Source organism: Podarcis gaigeae, assembly GCF_964106915.1.
Source record: "Podarcis gaigeae genome assembly, chromosome: 4".
Classification (NCBI taxonomy): Eukaryota; Metazoa; Chordata; class Lepidosauria; order Squamata; family Lacertidae; genus Podarcis; species Podarcis gaigeae.
Window position 1 is genome coordinate 73,471,158 of NC_139677.1, and position 6,108 is coordinate 73,477,265.

At 42.6% G+C, this 6,108-nt stretch overlaps 1 long non-coding RNA gene across 1 annotated transcript; it reads right to left on the reverse strand.

Moving 5' to 3' along the window:
- Nucleotides 1-271: 271 nt before the first annotated feature.
- On the reverse strand, nucleotides 272-4,653 carry LOC310844056. Its single transcript, XR_014563916.1, has 3 exons — nucleotides 4,467-4,653; nucleotides 2,288-2,408; nucleotides 272-1,333 (listed from the first exon to the last, which is right to left on the reverse strand). It is a non-coding gene; the product is annotated as an uncharacterized lncRNA (long non-coding RNA).
- Nucleotides 4,654-6,108: the final 1,455 nt, after the last annotated feature.

Consider the following 6,108-nt stretch of genomic DNA (forward strand, 5'->3'; position numbering starts at 1 on the left):
CTAACATGGCTGAAATGTGAAGACGTCACTGTCAAACTTTTAGTTTAACCATGTACGTGACTTACAAAGAGGCTCACATTCAAGCAGAACTGAATGTTTGCAAATATTTGAAATGTGCTAAGCATTACAACCTAATAACTCAAAAGTATTAAGCAAGGAATATGATATAACCATCCATAGGGAACCAGGGATTCTGCGGAAGCTAATTGGGAATTCCTTAATTAGGAGAACAACCTAATTTGGCAATTCTGAGGTCCAACACTGAACTCTAGAGTCAACCTTGGCAGACATCAGTGTGGATGTGTTGCATAGGAATGTAGGAAGTTACCTTATACTGACTGAGATCATTGGTCCAAGTAGCCTGATACTACTGACACTGGCTGACAGCTGTCGTGGACTGTCTGGCTGCAGAGGAGTGGTAGGAGGCACCTCCTGGGGAACCATCAGGGGAACCCCCACCACTGGGAGGTGCGCAGAGAGAAGAAACACCATGGTGCAGCTGCAGCAGCATAACTGGGCGCCTTCATCTGCCCCAGCTGCAACAAAACATGTCTCTCCCATATCAGTCTCTACAGTTACAGCAAGTAACTTTGTGGTCAACTGTTTGACCACAAATGCGTACTGCTCCATTGTCTCCCAAGATACAGATGGCAACCGTGTGAATGTAGTGTTCCTTTATGCCACCCTCCCCAAAAGCACCTCCACCAAATGTTCCTTCAGTTCTTTTGTGAATGCTTGCGGCAACAGAAGTTAACTGTGGAAGAAAGCTACTATATCTGCCTTTCCCATGACTTCCAGCAAGAGCACAGGAAATGTAGGAAGCACTGGGCAGCAATTTGATTCCACTGGGGGTAGTAGTCGAATACTGAAATAAAATTATTTTATACATGAATAAAGCATGGCCTCCCAAGTCAGATTCATGTGATATTTACATGGATTTGGGGAACTGTTTTTATTTTGAGCTTACTGAAAGTAATGTTGGCTTTTTAAAATCCTCCTTGACCTGTTAACTGTATTTCTTGATGTCAGTAACCATTACTTCATACAATGTCTCTATAACTCAGACGCTTCTTTAACATATGGAGGACATTTAAGTGAAGATGCTGAAGAGATGAAAGATGGTGTTCACTAAAGACATGGAGAAATAGAAATGATTTAGGGAAAGTATGAGGACAGGAACATAGTGACAATGGTGACCCTGTTGCCTACCCAACATGCAAGCTTCTTTACACCATCAAGATAGTTTGAAAATTACTAGTTGTAGAGCAGGGGTCAGTATCCTTTTTCAGCTGTGGGCTGGTCCACCATCCCTCAGACCATGTGGTGGGCTGGACTATATTTTGAAAAAAAATATGAATGAATCCCTATGCCCCACAAATAACCCAGAGTTGCATTTTAAATAAAAGCACACATTCCACTCATGTAAAAACAGCAGGCAGGCCTCACAAATAACCCAGAGATGCATTTTTTAAAAAAGGACACATTCTACTCATGTAAAAACACGCTGATTCCTGGACAGGCCGTGGGCCAGATTGAGAAGGCGACTGGGCCTTAGGTTGCTTACCCCTGTTGTAGAGCATATGCTTCTTATTTGTTATGCCATAGTTAAAATAAGCAATTGAAAAGACTTGGGCCATCCCAATATAATGTTGCTTTATTATGGTTTCTGAAAACATTATTAGGTGGGGGACATCCATAGAATTGTACCTGCATGCTAACTTCAACAATAAAATGATTTCCTGGAACTGTTATGTGCTGGTTCTCCATACCAGTCCCTTCCTGCCGCTTTTGTGGAAGCTGCGCTTTATACAGGCCTTACTCTGGCCTAGTTTTTAACTTGTAACTGCGTAAAGCTCTGTGAAGGTGGTTATTTGCTGTCAGATGTTGATAGCATGCAACTAAATGAGATAGAAGACTTTCTAAATCCCTATTCTTTCCCACCACTGCCATCAGATTTCTTTTTATAATTGGCATATCAGAACCCTCTGGCATTGTTCACAGATCAAAGCATGCTATCAGAATGTGTTAATTTATCATTCAAAGCTCTTTTATCTTTTAGGGATTAACATTGCAAAGAAGGAGAACATTAGAATTTGCAGTAAGCGTTTCTAGATGTGTAGGCTTTGACTTTTTGGAGGCAGGCCAGTGCTACATACAAGCCAAGAGGAGTGCAGCATTAAGACTCTCTGAATTCTTAAACATATTTTCCAGATGAAGATCAACAAGTAAAAAACAACAGTCTTAAAATGATTAGAGCAATTCATGGAGGATGAAAATAATACTTAACCATTACTCTTGACACTCAAGAATTTCTGCCGCCTCTTCCTTTCTTCTCCCATTTCTCTGGTGCTTTACTGTTGTTGTTGTTGTCCTCCTGCTGTTGTTGCAGTTGCTGCATCTTTTTTCTACTGCGGTAAAAAGTGGTGGAGGTTAGATGGTGTGCTTAGAGTGGCTGCTTTTGTGGTATCTGCTCCAGCCACACAGCTCAATCTCAAATGCTCTTCCTCCCCCACTCTGTGCATGAAGATGGCAAAGGCTGTTTGGGCAGTGTGGGGAGGGACAACTACGGAGGGGACCCTGCCTGCAAGGTTGGGAGAATCTGCAGCTAATGAGGGCAGGCAGCTACTGATGCTACAATAGCATTAGGAACAAGCTGTTGCTGTGTGGTTAGGCACCAAAGACCTTGTTCAACCAGGGCTTAGAGCAAGAGAACAGGGGGCAAGTCAGAAATGGAGAAAAGAAAGCCAAAGACATTTTCGGGAGGGACAATTAGAGAGGAAACACGAGGAGAAGAATGTAGACCCAGAGGTGGAGAGTGGGGAGGAAAGAGTGATCCAGGAGGCCATGGGGGGGGGGGGAAACACCTGGATGAAAAGGGAGGGTCATAACTCTGCCTGTGAAATGCCTCGCTATAGAATATTTTATCTCCAAAACAGTTCCTAGCCTTTGCCCTAAAGTCTAGACAATATTCAGTGTGACCTGGGCAAGGCCTGGGGAACCCAACCCACTTTCCCCTGCTGCCCAGTTTATCAACCATAAACTGGGTGACAGGGGGAATTATGACTGTTCCTGTGCCATGCTGGGACAGTGATCTGACCTGCATTTGAATTATTCAGGGGTGTAGGTTAAAACCTGCTCTCCCCAGCCATCCTGCGGCAGCTGTTGCGTGTGTACTGTTGGAAGGCTGTGAGTGTGTTTGTGAAGAATGTGTGGGTGTAACAGGGAAATGCTGGGCCTGACCACACCCACAGTCACCGCTTGCACATCTGTATATGCTGCTTGGGGTCAAAATGGATGCCCACCCCACCCTAGTGTGACCAAGAAACACAATCCAGGAAAGAGCTATGCAGATGGGAGCAGCCTTTCATCTTTGTAACTATAAAAAAAAAATAAATAATAAATTTTTATTTATACCCCGCCCTCCCCAGCCAGAGCCGGGCTCAATGTGGCTAATACCAATAAAATAAAATCACAATAAAAGCATAGGGGGGGAAAAGAGAGAGAAAAAAACCCCAATTTAAAATACAAGTTAAATTGCAATTTAAAATGCAGCCTCATTTTAAAATAGCTGATAAATCAAGACCATAAGGGGAGGGAAACATAAGGGTCAGACTGCGTCCAAACCAAAGGCCAAGCAGAACAGCTCTGTCTTGCAGGCCCCGTGGAAAGATGTCAAGTCCCGCAGGGCCCCAGTCTCTTGTGAAAGAGCGTTCCACCACGTCGGGGCCAGTGCTGAAAAGGCCATGGCCCTAGTTGAAACCAATCTAACCTCCTTGAGGCTCGGGACCACCAAAGTGTTGTTATTTGTGGACCTTAAGGTCCTCTGCAGGGCATACCAGGAGAGGCGGTCCCGTAAGTACGTGTTGTCCTAGGCACAGCTGTCAACTCCCCCTCCCCCTTTTAAAGGGAGATTCCCTTATTCCAAATAGGATTCCTAACAAGAAAAGGGAAAAGTTGACAGCTATGATCCTAGGCCATATAGGGCTTTAAAGGTCAAAACCAGCACCTTAAACCTGACCCTGTACTCCACTGGGAGCCAGTGCAGTTAGGAAAGCACTGGATGAATGTGATCCCACGGCAAGGACTAGAATTAAAGGAGGCAGGAGCTGGTTGAACATCTATCCAAGTGTTGCCCTGAATGCAGCCCTAAATAAATGTTATATTTCCCAGCAATATTGCATTTGTGCCTTTTTCAATTGGACAGAAACTAAACTCTGCTAGAGAGCTTTTTAGGTATGGGAGAAACTGAAACACAGATGTTAAATGAAAACTGTGCAGAGTGCAGCATAGCTGTTGAACTAAACGGCCAGACGCACTCCTGCCCTTCCGAGGAACTGGCTCCAATACCATAGTCCAATGCCATAACTCATTTGGCTGCCTGCGTTTGTTGTGCCTCTGACAAATCCCATTACTAACTCTATAGTACTGTTCCCCTAATCATCTGGTGCCACTGACACACAATTCACCTTGACAATGCTGAAGTCTACTCATCATCATCTAGCCAGAACTATTGTAACGTTAGTGGCCAGGTATCTCCTGCACCTTCCCAGTTATAGCTTTACAGGGCTAGGCAGAGGGAAAGAATTTAGAATATGAACAGCTATACATAAAGCAGAGCTTGAAGGGAAGAAGTAGATGTCATTGTTTTATTTAGAAAATAAACTATCGCTATGGTATCAAAACTGGATCTGGGTGAGCTTGGGCCCGTCTCCCACTTGTCTCCTGCTGAGCAAATCACTGGGAATACCTCCAAGCACAACATGTGGGATAATTCAGCTGAAGAATTTATTTCATGGATATATATAAAAAAACCCAATAACCCCACAAACGACATAATTGGAAATCCCCCTGTCTTTTGCCAGTAGATTCCCCACTCGCTTCACTTCAGGGAAGTACAACAGTGCAATTATCATACTAGTACAATTATGGTAATGCTTTGTCTTTCTGAGGGGAAAAGAGTGAGGCTGTTTGGTCATATTTCAGGGATATTTTTGATGGGGAATGTTTCCCTTTCTGAGGAATCTTGGTGGAAAAAATAATTACTTCTATGCCCTTTCCATTTTTCTAAAGCTCATACTCTGCAATAAAAGAATGAATGTCTCAAAGACAGCAGATAATATTGTCTATTTTAGATTTTAAATGAGGAATAGTTCCCCAAGAATGGAAACTAGGCATATAAAATATAAGTTATGGCATATTTGAGCAAAAGTTCTCAGTGTGTGAAGTGGACTTCTCCAAATTTGTATGTGTGGCTATATAGGGAAAAGCACAAGTGATTTCTTCTTAGATTTTTGAAATGAGTGATACCACAAAATTGGGAATCATACAACTGGATGGGTTCAAAATGCAATACAGTCAATTAGAATAGGCTGCAGAAAGCATGATATATATGGTGACCATGTGTCCTGGGTAAAGCCTGGGTAAAAATCCTGGGCAGACCCTGGGCAAATTGCGCTTGCAGCTCATCTCGCACCACTTGTTTGGGTGGAGTGTAACAGTACTGACGTTCTAGAGTTTGTAAAGTGGGATATCTCAAACAGAATCACAATAAGATGTGCTGACTGTGCATAACAAGTCAGAAGTGTTAAGTCATACAGGTCCTATTGAAATCCACATTAAAAACTTAGTCATAACTAACACATTCCATTAATTTCAATGGGACCTAAGTGTGGATAACTTTGTCTGGGTCTGAGCCATTGTATGAAATGGTCTACAAATAGCAGTATAGACGTTATGTTACAGTCTAGCAAAATTGTTTGTTTTTAAAAAACACATATGTGATCAGTTATGCTATCAGTGCTTTCCTAAATTTGCAAAATACTGGCTGAATGCATCTGGATTAAGGGCATGTATCCATATGTTTCTCATATGAGCCACATATTTCCTATGCTAGTAAAATCAACTCCACAATTGCTTTTCAATTGTATTTTGAAGCAGTTCATACACTATAGAAATAGTGTGTGATATGTTACAGGAGCAAGGCAGTGCTCCTATAGTTAAGGTAGATAGATTTATTATTAATTTTTTACTGGCACCGTCTCTCTACCACCATTTAGTGACTGGTAGACCTCAGTAATTTTTAGCCCCCTCTCAAGTGCTCTCTGGAGG